General features: G+C 40.5%; 1 protein-coding gene across 1 annotated transcript in view; it reads right to left on the bottom strand.

Annotated features, from left to right (window-relative positions):
- LOC122787760 (breast cancer type 1 susceptibility protein homolog) overlaps window positions 1-23,886 on the bottom strand; it is a gene marked incomplete in the record, with an annotated part of 959,769 nt that overhangs the window by 70,766 nt on the left and 865,117 nt on the right.

Genomic DNA, 23,886 nt, shown 5'->3' with positions numbered 1-23,886 from the left:
TTTTTTTGGCAGAACAGCAATATTTTTCCCTTGGAAAAAATCACTGTTCTAAGTTTTCGAGATTGTAAGCTTTCGTTTACATGGGTTTGATAAATCATCGTTCGCTTTTTTAAGCGTTTGACGATTTAACATAGACCCTAATTTTGTATGACTTGCTAATTATTCCTTTTTTATAGCCCTATTTTTTTGTTCCACCAAACATTCCACAAGAGGTGGCCACTCAATTATCATTCCTCTGTCACACACTGTATTCTGATATTCTCAAATAATTGAAAATCTTTCTCTGTTATGTAATTCAGACAATTCTTCTGCTTTCTCCCATTCTATCACAGGTAATTTCTCCCCAGTATCTCGGCTTCTTGGCTAAATTCCTCATTATTTACTACTATTTCTTACCTACTTTCTGTTCCTTTATTTTGAAACCCTACAGGCAAACTATCTGTAGTCCATACCCTCACCAGCTTATTTTTCAGTATACCATCTGCCACTTTATATGCATAATGTTCTACCTGATTGCTTTATTGAAAAATAATGATGAGGAGAGCAAAACAAATCTCTTGCTATTTCTAGTACTCTCTCCTTTCCTGATCATAATTTTTCTTTTCAGTTTATATCCATTACATTTTTTTTTACATATGTGTGCCTGTGTGTGCATGTATGTATGTATGTATGTATATATATATATATATATATATATATATACACACACACACATACATACACACACGTATATATATACAGATCTACTTAAAAAAAAAAAAAAAAGCAAAGATCAGAACACAAACATTCATTTTTGCGAGCCTGAAAATACCGAAACCTAAAATACCGGAATGCCAAAGCCTTCCTAGGGTAAGTAAATACTTGCCCAAACAAACTAAATACAGAGTACAAACTGGTAACCAGACAACTAAGAATGAAACTTAAAATGACCAAAAAAGCAACCAGCAGACCAGTAATATTTAAACACTGTATTTAAAATAAAGACGGAGAACTTTCGCCCTGGATATAACAGACTTTGTGTTATTAAATTGTAAAAAATTGTGTTTTTTTAAGAATGATTTATAGAGAACTTGTATTGTGTTTTTATTGATGGATTCAAAACATGCGACTCTGAGAGGGCTATTTAAATGTGTTTAATATGGATTTGTTTGATTCTGAGGAAGTCTGCTGTTATGCCCAGGATGAAAGTGCTCAATCGTTATTTTAAATACAGTGTTTAAATATTACTGGACTACTTGTTACTTTCTTGGTCATTATAAGTTTTAAACTAAATGCACACCGAAGTAATTAAAATCCACCCAAGTTGGGGGGGGGGCTATGCACTCCACACACCCCAATGTGGGGGGACCCCCCACCTCTATATACCAACTCTGGGATCGCACTACAGTGGAGAAAAGGGCATGCTGGGCAAGTATTTACTACTCTGGGAAAGCTTGTGCATTCGGGTATGTCAGGTTTCGGTGTTTTCAGTCTCACAAAAATGAACATCTGTGTTCTGATCTTTGTTTTTTAAAGTACATCTATATATTCCATATACATATACATATATATCACACACATATATACATTCACATACATACACACGTACACACACACACACACACACACACACACACACACACACACACACACGTATACACACACACACACACACACACACACACACACACACACACAATTCTTAAAGTACTCCTTTAAATCAGACAGCCTCATATCCCTTTGCTCAGTCATTAGGATCATCTTATCATAACTTAATATCTAATCCTCTTTCCTTCCAAAATAAAGTTATTCATTTCCTTATTCCTTGGCATCATTTACCATCCAGTTGATAGAAATATCCCTGGTCAACAAACAGAATTGAGAGGACCAAAAACATTTTCATTGCCTGCAACTTACTATCCGGATTCATAACAATGAACTTTCATTCCCTTACCTTGTGGATTATCTTTTTTATTTCCTCCATCTCCTTTATATCTAGCACTGTCTTACCCTAAGCCACACTTCTAGGCACATCATGCTTTTCATGTCCTCAAAGGTATGAGAATTGCTGCACAAATTCATATCCTGGCACACAGGAGACTGCAATAATTGTTTTATCTACATTTATTTTACAACCTATTCTACAACACATATATCTTTTTCTACATTTGTCAGATATATTATGTTGTCCACAAACAGTACTATTCATTCCTACTTCCCTTCCACTGATATTTCGGATGTTTGCATCTTCTACTGTCATTGCTAATGAATCGCTGTGTGTGTATTTTATTTATATATATATATATATATATATATATATATATATATATATATATATATATATATATATATGTGTGTGTGTGTGTGTGTATAGACAAACTGAATTTATCAGACAGTCTCCCTAACTTTTTCCTGTGCTTTTGACCTAGTATACACCTTCCTTACTAATTCAACTATTTTACTAGGAAATGAAAATTCAGCCACTGAACTATACAAACTCCCCACTCACTCTAACAATTGCTTTCTCTGCATCCAGGCTTAACAGCAGTAATAGTCATTTCTCTGCATCCTCTGAATCAAGAGTTCTATAAATGTCAAATGTTTGCATAGTGCCCCCCAAACACAAATTCCGCTGATCTATATCTATCAGTGTTGCCAACACATTTGCCAACCTTTTTAGTAATATAGTCATAAATACTCTCTAGTCAAAATTTAAAATTAAAACTGAAATGGGTCTATATGATGCAGTTTTGACAGGATTGTTCCTCCTCTTTAGGTAAAACTATCTTACTAGAAAAAACTGGCTGTGGTGGAACATCTCCCTCAATTTCAAATTATTATTAAACAATTTCTTCCATATTCTTATTAGGGTCTTCTTCAACTTCCAGATATCTGTACCATCTATTTCTGTTGATTCACATGTAGCTTGACTGCCCAACACCATTTGTATTTATTCCTCCAATACATCTGTAATAAGCTGTTGGACCTCTAACTTGATCATCTTTTCCAAGCCCATGTTTACCATCACAGTCTTACCTTGGTTCTTCATTTGTCTGCTTTACAAAGATATTAATAAAATAAATGGAGTAGTTTCCCAATTCCATCAAGGTCTTGCTATTTTCCTGGACTTTTCGTCCTTCAGCTTTACTACTGCTTTCTACACTTTCTATGTCCTTAACATCTGCTCTAAATATTTTTGTGCTGTACAGTTCTTGTCAAAAAAAAATTGCCTGCCACTTTTTCTCATGCATACTGTATTATTCTTTGATAATCTCCCTACCACCTCTCAACTGCCCTCTTCCTCATCAGTGAGGTTTATATAGAAAATGCAGGCATTTCCACATATATATTCCATTTTATCTTTGTCAATGACTTTTCTATGAAGCATCACCCTCCCCACAATTGTGCTACCATACCATTCAGTGAATGGCATTTCATTGCTCCACATAAAAATATGGAAATATTTTATTGGACAAGTTACACATTATAATACTTTTCCTATTATGTCCCTCTACCAATTCCTCAGGCATATACAATAACAAAACAGCTATGTACATACCTTTTTTGGAAAAACAAAAGCTATATTCTTCCTTCATCATGGCATGTGCTCCTGTTCGATGGCCACTAAGAAAAGTATTAACTAACCTAAACCCCAAATTTATTCTAATTATTTGCATACTCTCCCATTTTGCATAAAGCAAAAGCAAATTTGACTAAAATATATTCAACCACTATCTCCTCTCAGCCTGGAAACAATCTGCATAATTCCCATTTATCTAGGTTTTTTTATCTAGCTCTTTAATTTTCATTTACATGACCATTTTTACATTATTTCACCCTCTGCTTTTTATTTTTGTTTTACACACCATTGTTGCAACTATTTGAGTGGTTATATTCTTTTGCTGCAATTTAGTACATTATTCCTTTAAGGCATATTTACTACAATCCTACTCAATAAGGTCACCAAGGAGGTAGTCTATTTAATGAATACTTTTGTCTCCTATATCTGCTGCTTGTTGTCTTACTAGTTAATACCAACAACTGAAATGATCAGACATTGATATAAAACCTCCAAAATGTTATTTAACTTCAGCTGAGTTTGTAACACAAGAAAAAGTCCCTGTACTACAAAACAAGAAAGAAAATCACCTCATCATACTAAGCAACAGCTTGTACACTGTTTATAAAGTAGTTCATTTTAAGATTGATTCATATGGTCCTTTCTCCTGTTCTCCAATACAGTGGATATTAAAAGTTTACACACTCCTGATAAAATGCCAGGTTTTTGTGATATAAAAAAAAATGAGACCACAATAAATTATTTCAAAACTTTTCCCACCTTTAATGTGAGCTATAACCTGTACAGCTCAATTGAAAAACAAACATCTGTTAGGGGAAGAAATATGAAAAATAAAAACGTACAATAAGCTGGTTGCATAAGTGTGCACACCCTTAAACTAATACTTTATTGAAGCTCCTTTTGATTTAATTATATATAGCATTCAGTCTTCTTGGGTAGGAGTCGATCAGCATGGCACATCTTGACTTGGCAATATTTGCTCACTCTTCCTTTCCAAAGCGCTCCAAATTGGTCAGATTGCGAGGGCATCTCTTCTGCATGGGCCTCTTCAGGTCACCCCACAGATTTTCTATTGGATTTAGGTCTGGGCTCTGGCTGGGCCATTCCAAAACTTTAATTTTCTTCTGGTGAACCCATTATTTTGTTGATTTGGTTGCATGCTTGGGGTCATTGTCGTGTTGAAAGGTGAAATTCCTCTTCATCTTTCTGGCAGATATCTGAAGGTTTTGGGCCAAAAGTGACTGGTATATGGAACTGTTCATAATTCCCCCCACCTTGACTAAAGCACCAGTTCCAGCTGACAAAAAGCAACCCCAAAGCATGATGCTGCCACCACCATGCTTCACCGTGGGGGTAGTGGTCTTTTGGTGATGCGAAGTGTTGCTTCTGCACCAAATGTACCTATTGGAATTGTGGCCAAAAAGTTCAACATTGGTCTCATCAGACCATAACACATTTTCCCACATGCTTTTGGGAGACTTGATGTATTGTTCTGCAAATTTTAGCTGGGCCTGGATGTTTTTCTGTGTAAGAAAAGGCTTCCATCTTGCAACCCTACCCCATAGTCCAGACATATGGAGAATATGGGAGATTGTTGTCACATAGTACACAGCCAGTACTTTCCAGAAATTCCTGCTGCTCTCTCAGTGTTGCTGTAGATCTCTTGGCAGCCTCCCTGACCAGTTTTCGTTTTGTCTTTTCATCAATTTTGGAGGGTCTTCTAGTTCTTTGCAATGTCACTGCTGTCCCATTTTTTTCTCCACTTTTTGATGACTGTCTTCACTGTGTTCCATGGTATATCCAATGCTGTGGAAAATTTTTGTACCCTTCTCCTGACTGATACCTTTCAACAATGAGATCCCTTTGATGCTTTGTAAGCTCTCTGCGAACCATGGCTTTTGCTGTAGCAGGCAATTGCGTAAATATCAGGAAATTCCTACTAGGACAGCTGAACTTTATTTGGGGTTAATCAGAGTCTCTTTAAATGATGACAGGTGTGTACCCAAGAAGACTGAATGCTGTAATTAAATCGAAAGGTGCTTCAACAAAGTATTAGTTTAAGGGTGTGCACACTTATGCAACCAGCTTATTGTATGTTTTTTATTTTTTATATTTTCCCCTAACAAATTTTTCAATGGAATTGTACAGGTTATAGGGTCATATTAAATGTGGGAAAAGTTTTTAAATGATTTATTGTGGTTTAATTTTTTACGTCACAAAAGCCTGGCATTTTAGCAAGGGGTGTGTAAACTTTTTATATCCACTGTATATACTGTTTCATCACTGATCTCCCTTGTCCAGCAGCTGGATATACTGAATAAACTATACATTGCTGCAAAATCATACTGATTGTCTGTGCCTTTTAACTTCTAAATTGCAGAAAGCTATTTTTAGCTCAACTCTTGGCAATTACAACTAAAATCCATTATTTCCCTATCCTTCCTTGAAGAAATGTGCTTTATTTACTCGAATGTAAAACATTAAAGTGATTTGCTGATTAAAACCATCTTGTTTGTGCACCATGCAACTCGGTGCATAAATTGACAATCCAACCTTTTTCCTCACCCAGTAATGTTTTCTGGGCTTTAGTATTACAAGAACAACATATAACTCTAAAAGTTGTCATTTTCCATATGCTGATGACACAGAGTAGAAACAATTAACATTAACCACTGTGGTATCAACATTAGGAACACATCTTGAGCATTCATACACTTTTTTGGTCACAACACATCCATTTGCAACAACACATCCATTAAAGTCTATGGACGCACATTACACTAGCCCCAAGGTGACATCAGCTAAGGATATCCAAAATTTGTTTGGAGTCATGGTTTCATTAAACAGCTTTTTATTATTTTTAATTAAAATATCCTTTAACAAGAAGTAACAAGAGGGAAATACTTTGTAGCACTAGACTATTTAGATGCTGCAAAGCTAGTATGAACATCAGTAAATCAATTTTATGCAGCCATTACTCATGCTTATCTCAGTTAACAAATTTCTATTTACGTTAAACAACTATACTTGCATTTTCATCAACCATGTTGGTCTTTTTCCAGGCCATTGTAACGCAGAGCAATAAAACTAAATTGCATCCTCTACAATCAAACAGTTGTCCACGCAATTGTAATCAAAATAGTGTGTTTTTATTTCAATCTCACCATCCAGAAAGTGGAGATGATTTCCCCAAAGTAAGGAGAAGCAGGAAGATCAGCAGACATTTGAAGAAGAAATATGGACATGGGAAAGAAAAAAATGTAATATATAGTGTAATATTTATGCAAAGGAGAACGCAAAACTAACCAATACAAAAAAAGCAGCACCAAAGATATCTGAAGAGAAATGCAGGCAAAGGAATCTGGATATGGAAAACTTTACAATACAAAAAATAAAGAGGAAAAGTAGTAAAAGAGATTAGTAATACAGAAGTTAAAGAAATAGAAAATTAGGTTATGGAGTATTTCTGAAGTGAAAGATTCAGTGTAGAAAATCTAATTCAGAAAAGACCACAACAGGATAGAGCAATGGATATCCAAATTAAGGGGAAATCAGTGGAAAATGGGAAGCAATTCATCAGGTTGCCATATGAAAATATTTTGGAGTCTTCGACAGGAAACCAGTACAAATGTTCACTTAAAGATGGAGAGCAACAGAAGGAACAGGAAACTGTGGAAACTCTGACTCAGTCGATGTTGAGGAGTGATAGGCCAGTGAGCTCCCATATGACATAGCAACAAAAGGCATAGGCTGAAATTGAAGAGATGTGTCACAGGAAGATGCTAAAGAACTTTCTACAAAATGCCCGCAGGAAATGGAAAACAAAAACGTGCTCTCAGTTTAGAAGAAAATGAGCAAAGAGTACAGTTGCTTGATTTAATAGAGATAGACATATTAAAATCAATGAAAGAAATAGACTGCAGAAGGTCAATAAAACCCAAAAAGTCAGAAGTCTGCTAAAACAAATGAATACAGTAATTAGGACTGTTCGTAGAGATCCATGCGATGCAACAGAAATAAACAGGATATATTAATGTGCAGCTAAATTAATAACTGATAATGTTCTCCCACAAAAACACAGGGTAGTAAGGGAAAGGAACGGGAGAAAACATACCATCAAGGAAGTATCGAACAGAGAAAACTACAAAGCAATTAAGACAAGAAGTGTCTCTGTTAGAAGAATATAGAAGAGGGAACAGATCAACAAAAATACTAAGAAAGATAGACATAATAAAAGCAATACGCCGTATTAGAACAGACCAGGATCCATCATGTACTATTGCAAACTAAAAATCTAAGCACGGGTGGAAAAACTTAGAAGATATGCAGATAAATATAAAGGAAAAGTACAAAATAAGCAATTTATTGATGGACCCAGAAAAGTTTTACAGAGAACTGGGAAACAAGGTAAAAGGAATTGAAAGACCACCCAAAAAAAGAAGAAATAGACACATTTTGGAAAAGTTTTTATGAAGATCCTATGGAACATAAAGATGCTAAATGGATAGAAGATGTAAAAGAAAGAATAAGAAGTTTAAAAGTACAGGATATGAAATGGGATGAAGTAACAGCCAAAGAGACTGAAACAAAATTAAGAAAAGCCTCTACTCGGAAAACCCCAGGCACAGATGCAGCACCTAACATCTGGTTAAAAGTATTAACATATTTGCATAAAGATTTAGCTACGAGTAAGAACTATTTATATGCACACCCTGAACAGACACCAACCTGGCTAACAGGAAAAACAATACTCCTACTTAAAAGTGAATTTGCAAGCTACTCTAAAAACTACAGACCAATAACTTGTTTTCCGATGACTTATAAACTATACACTGGAATTAATGCTGACAAAGTTTATAGCCATTTAGAAGAAAACTCAATTATGGCAGTAGAACAAAAGGGTAATAAAAGAAAGTCATATGGAACAAAGGGACCATTTCTTGTTAAATAGTCATAGTGCAGAACTGCAAAAAGGGGAAGAATCTAAGTATGGCATGGACTGACTATAAAAAAAAAGCATTTGATTGTATCCCACGTTCATGGATAATAGTGTGCTTAAAAATGTATAAGATACACCCTACACTGATCAGCTACATTACAGTGACCATGAAACAGTGGCAGATCACTTTGCAATGTCATGATAAAGAACAAATTATTATTCCAGGGATAAAAATTCAAAGAGGGATATTCCAGAGTGATTCTCTGTCACTGCTGTTATTCTGTCTTGCCCTTAACCAATTAAGCTGTCTACTTAACAGCTTAGACCATGGCCATAATTTGGCTCCTAGAAAACAAAATGTAAAGACTTCTTATCTGCTCTGTCAATGATTTAAAACTGTATAGCTCACCAGATGAGGAACTGAAAGTACAACTGCAAGTTTTCAAAGTTTTTTCAGATAGTATAAGAATGTCATTTGGTCTTGATAAATGTGCAAAAGCAACCTTTAAAGCAGGAAAACTGTAACACCAAGAAAACATCAGTTTGGGACAAGAATGTGATACAAAGAACTTGAGCAAGAAGAAGTATATAAATATTTGGGAAGTGATGAAGGATCAACAAAGCATGAACAAATGCAAACAGAGCTTAGTAAGGAATACTTTAGAAGACTTGCATTAATCCTGAAAACAGCGTTGACATCTATGAACAAAATTCTAGCAATAGACCAATTTGGTCTTCCTGTCCTAACTTGCAGTTTTGGAGTGATTGACTTGCCCCAAAATGTGTTGGATAGGTTAGACAGGAAAACAAGGACTTTTCATGCTCACCAAATGAATTATAAAAATCAGTGCATACCAAGATTATATATTCCCCATTCCAAAAGAAGGATGGGCCTCCTTGAAATTGATTACATGTATAGATCTGCAATTGTAGGACTCCATACATATCTGCTGACCTCACAAGACCCAAATGTAGTGAACGTTTTGAAACAGGAGTATAAATCTAAGATGACTTCCCTGCTTAGTCTAGCAGAAGCATATTGGCATCAAGCAGGAATGGAAATCAAGCCATAAGTAGATAAAAATCAGACAGCAACTGAATGTACCAAAAAACAAAAGAAGGAATATAAGGTGAAGGATCAGATGAGAAGTCAATAAATGTGGAAAATGCATAAATATAGTTGTAAGTATAGACAACCTCTGGAAGAACATCATGTCGATAAGGAATGGTTAAGGAGTGGCAAATTCAAACCAAGAGATGAAAGGTTAATATTGGTGGCACAAGATAGTGGGCTACGTACACATTGGTTTACAAAGTCCATTGAACATGTGGAAGAGAGAGACAAATGTAGGTTTTGTAAAACAGAAATGAAAACAGTTGCACACCTCATTACTGGTTGTGACATACTAATGGCAGATGGACTGTATACTGAAAGGCATAATAATGTGGCAAGACTATTGCACTGGGGATTGTGCAAACATTATGGTACTGAAGTGGCTGAAAAAACACTGGAAACTTGAGCCACAAAGCATCATAGAAAATGATGAAGTGCACATCACATGGGATCATCCGTTACCAACAGTTCAAAAGACAGATGCTAGAAAAAAAGAAGTTATGTACTCACCATAACGTTCCATCTGAGTAGTTAGACTTCATTTGTCAGCAACCTGTGGGTTCCGGATCCGATACGGATCCAAGCCGGCAGCTTACCAAGCTAAAGATCTGAGCTCCAAGCTCCTCTCTCTTACCCATACTACCCTGCAACCTCCTTCCAATCCTCAGACTGAGTTTGCCACCTAACACTGTGACACCCAACAACCTAAGCCAAAAAAAAAATAAATCTGACCCGAACTCTTACATCAGGCTCGCCACATTCAGGACAGAGCCTAAACAGACAAATAACCATCAAGGTCAGGGGGAAGGAGGGAGGGAAGGTTGCTGACTAATGAATTCTAACTACTCAGATGGAACGTTATGGTGAGTACATAACTTCTTTATCTGAAGTAGTTAACTTCATTTGATCATCAAACTGTGGGACAGAGTCCCCAGCTACCCGAATCTTGGGAGGCCCTTAAGGAAGGATATTCCGGAGCACTGCAGAGCCAAAGGAAGCCCTTTATCTAGACACCAAATCTAGTTTATAATGAGTAATGAAGGTGTGAGAGGAAGCTCAGGTAGCAGCCAATCAGATATCGTCCAGGGAAACTCTAGACCAGACTGCAGCTGAAGTAGCCATAGAACAGGTAGAGTGAGCATGAACCCATTCTGGGGCTGGTAATCCAAGTTCTCTATAAGCTTGCAAAATACAAAGTGAAATCCACTTAGCGAGTCACTTTTGAAACTGGTTTTCCCAAAAAGGGTCTAGCAAAGGAAACAAAAAGCTGATCAGATTTACAGAAAGGTTCGGACCTATGCAAATAAAAATGTAACTGCCTGTGCACATCAAGCAAATAAAGTTTATATTCCCCTTTATTTTGAAAATTAGGGAAGAATACAGGCAAATTAATCGACTGGTTAATATTTGATTCCGAAGCAATTTTAGGCAGAAAGGACGGGTTAGTCCTGAGAGATGCTCTATCCTTGTGAAACACTAGGTAAGGTGGTTTCATACACAGGGCTTGAAGTTCCGACACTCTCCTGGCTGAAGTAATAGCCACCAGGAAGGCCATTTTCCATGATAAGAATTTTAAGTCATCTGATGCTGCTGGTTTGAATGGGGGCGTGACCAAAGCCTGAAGGACCAAAGTCAGATCCCACGGCAGGGAAGGAAGGAGTCTTAATAGGAGGTCTCAAAAGAAAAGTACCTTTCAAAAAAATCTTGCAAATTCTGGCAGCAGCTAGGGAGCCTGAATTTTCCCCAACATGAAAATGGGAAAGAGCCACCAGCTGTACTTTCACTGTGGAAGAGCTAGCCCCTTGATGGAAAATATGAGACAAAAAGTCGCTGGAACCGGAGCGGTAAAAGGATCCAGATTTCTCTCTGAAGCCCAAATGGTAAAACGTTTCCACTTACTACTGCAGACTTTCCTGGTAGAGGACTTATGTGCCGCTATCAGGATGGATTTAACTGGGGAAGAGATACCAGGAGTCCTAGCAACTAAGGGAACTGGAGTAACCAAGCTGTGAGCTTGAGGCTGTCCAGATTCGGGGGAGCAATTCCCGAGGGATGATGAATAAGATCCGGAATGGGATCCAAGATCCAGGGCGGAGCTAGGAGATGAGACCGCAGGCAAGGGAACCAAACCTGGCGAGGCTAGAATGGTGCTATGAGGATAACTCTGCTCCCCAACCGATGAGCTTTCTGTAAAAATTTTTCATGAGTGAAAGCGGGGGATACACATAAAGAAGACCAGGTGGCCAAGCATGGACATGAGCGTCTCTGGGGGCTTCCCCCATCGGGGGAATTAGAGCAAAAACTCGCTGCATTTTGTGTTGGATGGCGATGCGAAGAGATCACAGCAAGGCTGACCCCACTTGAGGAAGATCTGGTCAGCTACATAAGGGTTCAGAGACCACTCGTAAGGTGAAAGGACAGTCCTGCGCAGTTTGTCTGCCAAGATGTTGGACCGACCCGGAATGTGCGTTGCTATCAGAAAGCGGTTGGTGGAGATCGCCCATTTCCATACTCTCATGGCCCCTCGACAAAGTGGATAAGACCTGGTTCACTCCTGTTTGTTGATGTACCAAACCACTGACATGTCTGACTGGATAGCAATAGTTCCCAGAGGAAGAGAGGCATGAAGGGCCTGCAATGCTAAAAGGACTGCTCTTATCTCTAGAACATTTATACGCAGAATGGTCTCGCTCTGAGTTCACATGCCTTGGACAGTCCTGCCCGAGCAGTGCCTTCCCCACCCCTAAGCGGGAGGCTTCCGTGGTCACCGTGGCTTGGGGCGGAGATGCAACAAAAGGGCGTCCTTCTCGCAATCCCTGGGATTGAAGCCCCCACGTTATAGACTTCTTGCACACACTGCTCATAGGGATTGGGAAGTCTAGAGACTGATGTAGTAGAGACCACTGAACTTGTATCATCCACTGTAAAACTCTCATATGCAGACGAGCACAAGGAATGAGGTTTATAGCTGCTGCCAGTGGACCCTAGGGCTTCTCAGGACCAACTCCGCTGGTAGTACAGGGAACTGAAGGAGCACCAATACATTCAGAGCCAGGCTGTGAAGCCTGTCTGGAGTCAAAAATATCCTGGCCTGAAGAGAGTCTATTCTTGCTCCTATGAAATCTAGAATTTGAACAGGTTGGAGGGAAGACTTCTTGAAATTTATCGTGATCCCCAGCCGGGTTGATAACTGAAGGAAGAAATCCCTGGCTAGTACAAGTTGATGCCTGGTGGAGGCAGTGAGTAGCCAGTCGTCCAGGTACGGAAAGACCTGAATGCCCTGAAGCCTCAATTGCCATGACCTTGGTAAACACCCTGGGGGCTGTGGTGAGACCGAATGGTAGGACCTTGAACTAGTAATGACTGGCTTCTAGGCGAAAGCGGAGGAACCTCCTGGATTGCCTGTCCATCCGAATACGGTAGTACGCATCCTTGAGGTCTAGCGAGCACATCCAGTCTTCCTCCTGCAAGAAAGGCAGGATGGATTGTAGACCATCCTGAACTTTTCCTAGGCAGCGGATAGGTCGAGAATCAGCCTTACGTTCCCCGTCTTTTTTGGCACCAAAAAGAACCTGGAATAGATGCCTAATCTGGACTGGTCTGGGGGCACTGGCTGGATTCCTCTTTTTTCTAGCAGCTTTCTTATCTCCAAAGCTGCCTCCTCCCTTTGAGCGGGTGGGAAGTCCGGGAGGCATCTTGTACAAAGTGGGCTGCTTAAGAAGGGAATAGAAAAACCTCTGGATATTATTAGAAGCACCCAGCGATCTGACGTGATGGGCTCCCACTGGGCTAGGTGCCTCGAGAAACGCCCCCGACTGCCTCCAGAGAGAAGCAGTCGGGCAACCCCTCAGGGCTGCTGCACGGGTCGATCGGAAAAGGGTTCACATGACCCGTAGTTTTTCTGTCCCCCTCTGCCTTTGGGCTGGCATGCACCTTGTCCCCCTCTGCCTCTGGGGGAGAGGGAGTCCTGAGTGTTCCAGGACTGCTGAGATTTCTGGAACGACTGCTGCTTTTGCCCTCTCTGGTTCCTGGAGAAGAACCTTTGAGGGTTAGAGAAGCAGGTCCCGACGGCTGACAGCGTTTTCCTGTCCTTCTCACTCTGGACAAGCGTATCTCCTGAACAGGGTCGAACCGTCAAAAGGGGCATTAGCGAAGGATGCCCTGAAAGGTTCCAAAAAATCGCAAAGCCGGAGCCAGGCATGACGCATCATGGCAATAATGGACCCAGCTGCTTTAGCGACTCCCTCAGTGGCATGAGAGAGTAAACGCATGGACGTATTTGACACAGATTTGAGAGTGGCCATACGTGCAGAGAAAGTCCGTTTATCCTCAGCCAAAATGGACTCCGGGGGGGGGGGGGACTCAGCGTACTCTACCACAACATCACACTGCAGTCTGATTATGTGGACCATGTAATTCAGCGCCATTATAGCAAAGGTAGCTGAAGCAAAAGTCCGCTTTCCAAGACTATTCATTGACCTGGACTCCTTTGTCCGGGGGATCAACCGAGGAACATTCCTGTGCGAGTTCCTTTTTGGTGGCTGCCGCTACCACCATGGCATCGCATCAACTGGGGAACCCTCAACTCCAAGTGGCTTTGTCTGCAGGAGGACTCAATACCTTATTGGGCCATTTGGGCATTGGCTCTACAGTGTCCGGTTCCTTCCAGGCTGTTGTAGTGATAAGGTCCACCACAGGGTCAGCTGGGGGAGGGGTCACCCAAGAGGTAGATGGGCCTGTATCAAACGCCTCCAGAAATACTGACTCGTCCGAGGTAGGTTTTTGGACAGATCAACCCCTCATCTGGCGAAGAATTTCCATTAGGTCTCTGAAGGAGATGTCTTTGGGGGGTGATCAGGGGGAACCTACCCCTTCCTCCAAGTCAGTATCTTCTGTTAGGGACTCAGGGAAGTCCATGTGCCTCCTCTTGCACGGGCATTTGCGAGGAACCTCCTGGGGGGGGGGGATCTATGGGGAGGGCTCGCAAACAGTCTCATATTCCTCAAGGTGAACTGTCTGGGGCTTACCAGATACAGGCTGTCCCTGGAAGGACTGGATGATGGAAGACAAACTCAGTTGCGAGGGAGCAGGGGCAGACTCCGAGGAAAGAGTAAGGGGTCTCGATCCTCCAGAGAGAACCCTCGTCACAACGTCGAAAGCCGAAGGGGAACCGACTTCCCTAAAGCTGGTGGTGTGGATAGCTGCACCCCTCGGATCCGACGAAGGGAGCGGAGCAGAGGCTGGCACAGCCAGGCCCAAGGAGACTGTATGCCCTAACCACAACGGGGCCGATGACACACTCATCCCCTCGGATCTGATGCCCAGATCTCGGCTCTGAGAGCTCGGACCTGACAGGCTCGAGGGCATAGCCGGCATTGAGGAAGGGGGTACCATCGGTGCCGACTCAGACTCTGGGGCTCCTCAGATCCACAGACTCCGAAACCAGAGGGTGGATCGGCGAAGGAGCTATCGGGGTGAATGTTGGGGCCGAACTCCCCGCTCCAGCTGGGGGGGGGGGGGAGGCCAGCAACACTCCCATCTGCAGTTGAGTTTGTAGAAACCTCCCCATCATCCAGTCGATATTGGCTTCAGAGAGGCTTCTAGTAGACCTCGAGGACACCACTGACACCAGCTGGGAGGGCCGATGCGAGGACGACCTCGAAGTGGGCAGAGCCTCCTCCTACTGCTCCGGGGAAAATTGTGGAGAATGGAGTAGAGGGGAAGACGGCCTTGCAATTTTTTGTGGAGACACTAACACCTTGGCAGGAGGGGGCCGACGGATCGGAGTTGGCTTGCCTCTTGCGACCCTTCTGTCCATCTCTGTCTCTCTCTCTTTCTCTCTCTCACTTTTTCTCTCTCTCCGTTTGTCTTTCTTGGCCTCTCTCTCTCCCTGTATAGAGGTGGGATTGTGAGTCCTGGACAGGGGAGGAAAGCCGGAAGGCTGAACAGCCACAACCGTGGCTGAAGAAGAAGATGAAGGAGCAGAAGTAGCAGCTGACTCTGCGGGTAAGAGACCCGCAAGAATCAGCTTAGACCTGTGATCCCGGAGGGCCTGGGGGTTAAAGGTCGCACAAATTTTGCAGCCGGTTGATAAATGAGGGACCCCCAAACAGACTACGCACAGAGTGTGGCTATCAGCCGGGGACAGCTTATGGCCACACTCTGTGCATTTAGAGAAAGTTGGTTTTTGACTTTCAGACATTCCTGCTTAGATAGCTAAGACAGGGGCAGACACGCACACACACTCGCTAAGGGTGGGAAGGCGGGGGAGGGCTACACAAGCGAAAGTTAAGCAACTCTCTAAACTACAATGATTTTAAACTACACACCAAAAAACACCCGAGGGAGAATAAAGGAAGAGTTATGTACTGATTCACACAGAAAGGGGCACACACAGACTGAAAAAAAAACTACATTATTCCTAACTAACCTTGGAGCTCAGAAATCTCTCCGCAGCAAACGTGATCTGGGGATTGGAAGGAGGTTGCAGGGTAGTATGGGTAAGGGGGAGGAGCTTGGAGCTCGGATCTTTAGCTTGGTAAGCTGCCATATCGGATCCGGAACCCACAGGTTGATGATCAAATAAAGTTAACTACTTCAGATCTGGATATAGTGGTCCATGAAAAGAAGACAAAAGTAGCACTGATCATTCAAATTGCCACACCCAGTGACTACAGTGTCTTGTGTACAGAGAGACACAAAGTCATAAAATATCATGATTTGCAGGCAGAAACGAGAGCAATGTGGAAGAAACATACCCAGACAGTTCAAATAGTAGTAGGAGCAACGGGTCTTATAAAAAAAGGAATCTACAGTCATATTAAGATACGTTACCAATACATGCAACTTTGTACGAATTGCAGGAGTTATTACTGGGCACATTGCTGGTGCTGAGAAAAGTACTTATGGCTGACATCAAAGATTGAATCAGTACTACTTTTATGAACTTTAATCGTACTTTGACATAGGAATGGGTTCCATTCCTGTCATGGTATTAGAAACCCAAAAGATACGGCGAAATTATAAATGGAGATGATACATTGCAGTTTCTCCATTAAAGCTACAGGTCCACTTTTGCTTCCATGCTCCGGGGAAAGACCAGCTTCAATACCTACTGGCACCTGGTTCTCTCCCAATTCTCTGCTGGTTCTCCTGGTCACCTCTTGCACTGCCCTTTGTTTTTCTATCATCATCGTTTGGAGCAAAAGTAAAGGTTTTAATGGCATTCTCACTCGCAGGATATCACTGCTTGCACTTAGCTTAGCAGCTGGTCCTATATCTCCTTGATTATTCAACTGATGGTTAACTGTTTAATTCCTTCAATTGTTTAGTCAGCCTCCATAAAAGTCTAAGCCATCATGAAAAACACTTTAATACTACAGGATACAACAGTTAAAGCCTCACCCCAGCTCACCAACATTTCCTCATGACTGGAATACATTTGGTCTGCTTATGTCTGGTATAAGAATTGTTAAACTCTGCAGATACTCTGGTTTCTCCAACTTTCAAACCCTTCCTGGTCTGCCACAGTTTTTATCATTATCTGTGGTATGTTTGCATTTTCACAATTGTTGGTCTCAGCTGCATTCTTAAGACTTTGTGAGATATAAGCACAGTGTGTTCTTTTATCAGAATGTACTACTGTAGGACACCAGTCCAACTGCCGACACAAACTTCAAAAACGTATACAATCTGTTCCTTCCCTGCTTCTACTGGATGTCTGTAAAACTAAAATTTCCATTCCTTGCTTTGTGTTTTAAATCAACCACTTTTTGGAACAGTTCTTCCAGTGTCTCATTTTCAATCAAGTTCTCTTTAATTTCCATTTTGCACTTTTACAGCTTGACCAATATGGAGTAATTACTTAGCGTTTCCTCTATTTTTTTCTAGTCTGTTCTCATACATTCTTCTGGGGTAACACTTATTTTAAAGACCTCTGAGCGTATCTGAGAAAATTTCTCTTCAAAGTTGTTTGAAGCCATACTTTGCATCTGCAACACACATGGGTTTGCTTCCCACTGGATCTCTACTGAGTACTTCTCCAACAGAACTTTAAAATCTAAACAGGAAAATGTTCAGTAAGACAATGAATATAAACTAAACTGACTTATTTTATGGGACATCATCAGTAATTCTTAGTTTTCCTGGTGGGAGGGTTCCAGTTCAACTGCTTCTCAGTGGTCATTGTGTAAGTGGCCACAGTCCCAATTATATATGAAACTAAAAAGTTTATATAGCAGCATATGATTAATTTTACAGAAATGGATATATACAAATACTAACAACAGACTGGAGTGTATTAGAAATTAAACTTATAATATCTTAGATGATGGCTTACTGTTTTAATGAAAAAAGTAGATTTACAATGCCACTTTGAAGTAAGACGTTTCCTTAAAATGACCATAAAGATGACATAGTTTACAGTACTCATTAAATGTACAGGGAAATTATTTCATACTTTAGATGCAGTATGGAAGAAGTTGCCATTTTTTTGGGAATGGAGATGTCTGGTAAAGTACTTGTTGGAGGATCAAAGGAAGTGAGCACATTTGCATCAGTGTGTCATTCACAAACGCATAACCCCAACTTGATCGCTATAACAGCCATAGTAATTTAACTTGTTTCATTAAAAGACATCCCCACCCAAATCACTATAATGACCACAGTAATGTACAGAAGGTATTCTATAAATTTTAATAGAAACTGGAATTTGGATAAATTATCCAAAAATACAGTTTATATGAGTGCAGTAGGCAGCTATTAACATAGCTGCAGCATTACATAGGTTCATAGGTAGGTACTAGGCTATCGGCCCTGGGGCCTATACAAGCCCAGCCAAAAAGGTACTCTGGCTTTTGCCACCCAAGAAAATTATTTTCCTGTGCCACTGTCGAGCAGAGCCACAGAAGTGATCCCTGGGGTGAATTTCCTACTTCCCATCCAATCATCAAGATTTTTCTTGAAGAGTGCTAATGAGGAGCTTTGTTTGATATAGATAGGTAGTTTATTCCAGAGTAGGGGAAGTCTCTGGGACAGGAATCTATCCCTCCGGCAAGTTCTGTTTATTGTGGTGACAAGGTTTAGGTCCCTAGAGTGGGTAGCACGGAGGGACTGGGATTTCTTTAATCAAGACTGCTGTTAATAGCACTTATCTCAAGCAGAAGCAGTTACCTCCTTTTTTGTTTCAAGACAAAATATGCAAAAAAAAAAAAAAAAAAAAAAAAAGGAGATGAATAACACACTAACTATGTCACTAGGATACACATAAAACCAAAAAAGGGTGAGGGCATGTAGCCAATTCTGTAACAAGACAGTAATGGCAGGAATTCATACAATTAGCTAATAGCTTCCAATCTGAACAGAGTTACTTTGGTGGCCAACTTTATCATGGGTTTTAAAGAGTTAAAAGCAAACAGTTGGTTAGGGAAGGCCAATCTGCACCACCTTAATGATGCTTGCTAACCCTTTTGAAAAACCCCTTCCAAAATACTACCACTAAATAAGACTGTTCGGAGATGCACACACATGTATTAGCACACATGAACTTCAGTAACTCTCTCAAGTTAACATTTGCACTGGCTTTAACATGCATAACACCTGCATAAACACACCCCTCCCAAATACCAAAACCTTCTGAATATCTGAAAATTTCAGCTAGCCTTCCAAACCCAGATTTACCTTTCCTGTATGCATCTGATATTCTGTTCATCCGAAATCTTACAATTTCTTTCAAAGGGGATCCAATATTTGTTAGCTTGGGAGAACACGGGCAACAGACCACATTGCTTTGCTAAGGATGGTCTTCACTTATTCTCTCTAGGCTTTTGAATACTGGCTAAGGCTTTGTCCACCCCCATAGTGCCTTTTTAGGCAATGCCAGATTGACAAACCTACTGACATAAAATCAACTCAAAAGAACCTCAAAGTGCTACTGCTCAATGCCAGGAGCCTCAATAAACTATAATCCCTCCAAGCCCTCCTCACGTTCAAAAATATAGATATCTATGCAGTTACGGAGACGTGGTTTAAAGTGGCCGAGTACCACGGCAGTACAAGGCAGTGCCATCTATACTTTTAAACTAGCAACTGCATAAACAATGTGGAGGTGTCTCACTATACATCAACAACAACCATACCTCTAAGGTGGTTATGCAAGATAATGTGCTGGAGCTCCTCCAGGTGTACAGCACTGAAGACAAAACCTTGTACCAAATCTTAGCCTGCTATGGGTCACTCTCCATGTCCCAAGAAGCTCATAATGCATACCTGGACCTACTGGAGACACTTGCCATCCAACCCAATACCTTACTCATAGGAGAGTTTAGAATCCTACATAGCCTCAGATCTACAGGTACAGAGATGCCTGGACTTCATCAATACAAACACCCTTGACCAAATAGTGATTAAGCCTACTAGAGGCTCCAACATACTGGACCTCGTGCTCACAAATAAGGGAAAGAGCTGCACCCCCCCCCAATATCTTGATCTTCCTGGTAAGGTCTGACCATAAAGCTGTCTCCGTTAAAATCAAAATCAACTCCGTAATCCCATTAAAATCTGTAGCAGGAACTATTCCAAGACAAATTACCTGTTATTAAGTGATGGTTTATTAAATGTCAGTGCCTTACCAAATCCCAAGAACACACCAGCCTATGCTAAACGGCTTTCAGAAACTCTGTACAACCATGTTAATGGCTGCATAGAGGCTGCTGTACCAGCCAGAGCTAGCCCCAGAAACAAGTCACCCTGGTGGTATCCCAAATTAAACAGAATATACAACAAAATGGAAATAAAAATTATGGTGCAAATTATACAAATGCTTGGTGCCAAAGCCATTGCTTAAAACTCAATGCAAAGAATTGCATTATAGTACCCTTTTGGGAAGTCTGCCACCCCAGGTAACTACGTCATCAATAAAACACCCTTAAAAGTTGATTCACTAGTCAGGGATCTGGGAACTCTTGTAGACAGTAACCTAGCCTTCAACGAAAATGATCCAGGGTAGTAAGAAAATCCTTCTATGCTACTGAAGTTATAAGCAAGGGCATAGCATGCAGGTCCAGACAGGTCATCATACACTGTACTCAGACCTCACCAGGTCCATCATACAGTATAATGCCCCCTTCAGTATGTACCTGATCAGACATGTACACCAACTGGAATGTCCACAAAGATACCTTACACATAAAGAATAGAGAGGGTAAATGCAACGTTCTACGCTGATTGCCTCAAAGCCCTGTCTCTTTACTTGGTATCAGGATCCTTACAGATCCCCGAAGACAAAATCACCTAAACTAATTTTGGTTTGGCATACTTGCGCAAAAGTGCTTTTCACCGAAGAAGCACTTTCGCATAAGTATGACTGTTTGTGAGACCGCACTATGGTGTGGATAAGGGAACATTTCCTTTTCCTCACTGTAGTGTGGTCTCGGAGTCAGAATATTAAAGTATGGGGGGGGTGCAGGGGGGCAAAGCCCCCCTGCATAAACGTAAATTTCTTTCTTCTTCTTTTTAATATATATTAACAAAAGCGCTTTTTTTGGTGAAAGCGCTTTCGTTAATATATGTTCGGTGATTATGGATTCGGGACTTTGCACATTCTTGCATAAGTCCTAGATTCTTGGTATCATACAGACTTCTGAGAGGTGATCTTTGCCTGGCATACAGTACATCCCTTGACCCTGTTTTGATGAATCATTTGCACATCTGCAAAACAAACAGTATCAGAACAACTATATTAAAAGACCTAAATTTTGCTTGCAACATAAATAGATCATATTGGAGAGATAGATATGTTTCTCAGAGAATTCCCATTCTCTGGAACAGGCTTCCCCATCTATGTGAATATTTCTTCTCTATCTCTAAGCTCAACTTGGACTAATTGATAGTGAATTGGAAATTCACCCCTGGTCTGGCTCCCATGTCTCTGATGGACAGAGGAAGTCAGTAAATCACTTCCTTTAAATCAAATATAAATCAAATTTGTGGATCGCACTTGGGTTGCACAACTAGACTTTTAGGGGCCCTAGTATAGACATATGAACCTATGATGAATGGCTCAATCAACAGCATTTCATAGTCATTCACTCCATCGACAGCTAATTTAATGGAATGAATGACACCAGCTAAAATCACTGATGAATAGGATAATGTGAGAAATCAAAGAATGAATGAATAAAAAACATATGGTACTGTAGTACAAGAATCATCAGCTTTAACACCATCATTTATTCCAGGGTTAATGCATTTTATCCAGGAGATAGACTCATACAAGAGTATGAAGTATACTGCAATGGTAGTGCCATTACTTAAGAACTAGGCAAACTCAAAGATGCTTAAAGCAGTATGACATGATTCCTGATGACATTAGTTGCCTGAACATGGTAGCAGTTGTTTGTACAGGGTTCTGCAAGTTTAATGGGTTGACCGATATTAACCAGTCCTGTAATGTTCTAGGTAAAAAGCCTAAAATGAGAAAAAAATGGATATAAAAGCTGAAATAGGGTCACCACTTGGTAAAGGCAAAGCATTCCATTTTTCTAGGGCATTCCACCATAAAAACACTGCTCGAAATAGCATTCTATCTGAAAATATTAAAAAGGCAACATGCATCTGCTGTAGTAAACCCACAGTATTAGCACAATTTATATGTAATAAGGAAAAGAGGCCCTAAGCAGTTAAAAGCAAGTTTTGCACACACATTAGAAGCCGTAGTCTAGAAATAACAAATGTAACCAGGAACAGTAGCTCTAAACAGTAAAATGTATAGCACACAAATCAGAAACTGTAATCTAGAAGAAAACAAACTATACACGACTCTAGCATTGGTAAAGCATAACTATGAGGAGGAGCACAGAAAACAGAAAGAGTGAAAGTATATGAGTAGCTTATGCAGCATTCTTCATGCTATACAGGAACAAAGGACAGTACAATAGCAAATCAAGTAAAAAAAGAATTAATACAAATACAGACTTAAGTACATGCCTGGGTTGCTGGTGGGGAGTGAAAGTCATGAAGCTTGCAAATGAAGTGAGCTCCAGTATTTAAGGGCACAGCAGACAAAGAGCATAAAACAACTGTATAGTCATCAGAGGGGCCCAAATTAGTAATTAACCAACACAGAATTTTAGTGCAGGATAACAAATCTAAAGTTCTACACTGCCATATGCAACTTATTGATTACAGCAGAGGAGGACACTCACAGCAATTAAAGTACATGCCTGCTTACGAGAAATGTGTATTATCCGAGTACCCTCCCAACTTAGTGATACATTATGGCCACTAGAGAACACAGTGATTCAATGAAACAGTTCAGGATGCTGGTAAAATATTACTAAAGGTGTGGTGCACCACTCATATTTGTTTTAAATGACTACATGACGAAGTAGGAGAGTGGTGAGAGCACCACAAAAGACCATTTCATGAATGGAACCCCCAGCTATAGTAACATACACAGCTAATCAAAGTAAAGTAAGTGTTTTAGCAACAGAAATGAGATTACGCTAGAAATGGGCAAATTCACAGAAGCTTAAAGCAGTACGAGACGTAGATTCAATGACACTGTTAGCTGCTTGAGCAGGGCAGCAGCTTGTTTGCATGAGGAGCTGCAAGTTTAATAGCCTTGATCAAAGTTAGACAATCCAGTGGTGTTCCTTGGTCACTGTTGTGTTGGAGGATGGCGGGGGGAGTAAAAGCCACAAGGCATGAAAATGTACTCAGGCACCCTAAGTAGCTCAAACACACTGTGACCTTCACTAGTATAGCAAAGGTCTCAAACATCTTTCCTATACTCTGTACCTGGTCCAGAAGAGGATTATTCTATATCACTTCTGTACCCCTTGTAATAGGCATTAAGATTTTCTCTTCTGAACAGGTCCTACCTTACTTGGAATCTGTAGTCTTCTTGCTTGCTTAAGAGAACTGGATCCTCATCTAACACTAGAACCACTGCTTGTATGCAGAACTTTCTTGCATCTCTCTTTTACTACTACTGCCACCACCACCACTTGTTTAGCTAAATTTTACAAACCTTTTGGAGTTCGTTTATTGCTATAATAAGGGGTAAAAAGTAAGGCAATTGTAAATAAAGGGAGGCTATAGCTGTTATCAGTAAGCATGTCTGCCTTATTTTTCTCAAGCCTAATTTAAAAAAGAAAAGAGTAACAGATGTACTAACCATAGGCTCCAATGTAACTATGTCACTAAATTTCTGTTACAGGATGGTGACAATTTTAACTAAATTACCTGGAGAATTCCAAAACTAAAATGTCTACT

Source organism: Protopterus annectens, chromosome 13.part0 (genome assembly GCF_019279795.1).
Source record: "Protopterus annectens isolate FY-2018-M chromosome 13.part0, PAN1.0, whole genome shotgun sequence".
NCBI classification, from domain to species: Eukaryota; Metazoa; Chordata; order Ceratodontiformes; family Protopteridae; genus Protopterus; species Protopterus annectens.
This window is presented reverse-complemented; position numbering and strand designations above follow the sequence as displayed.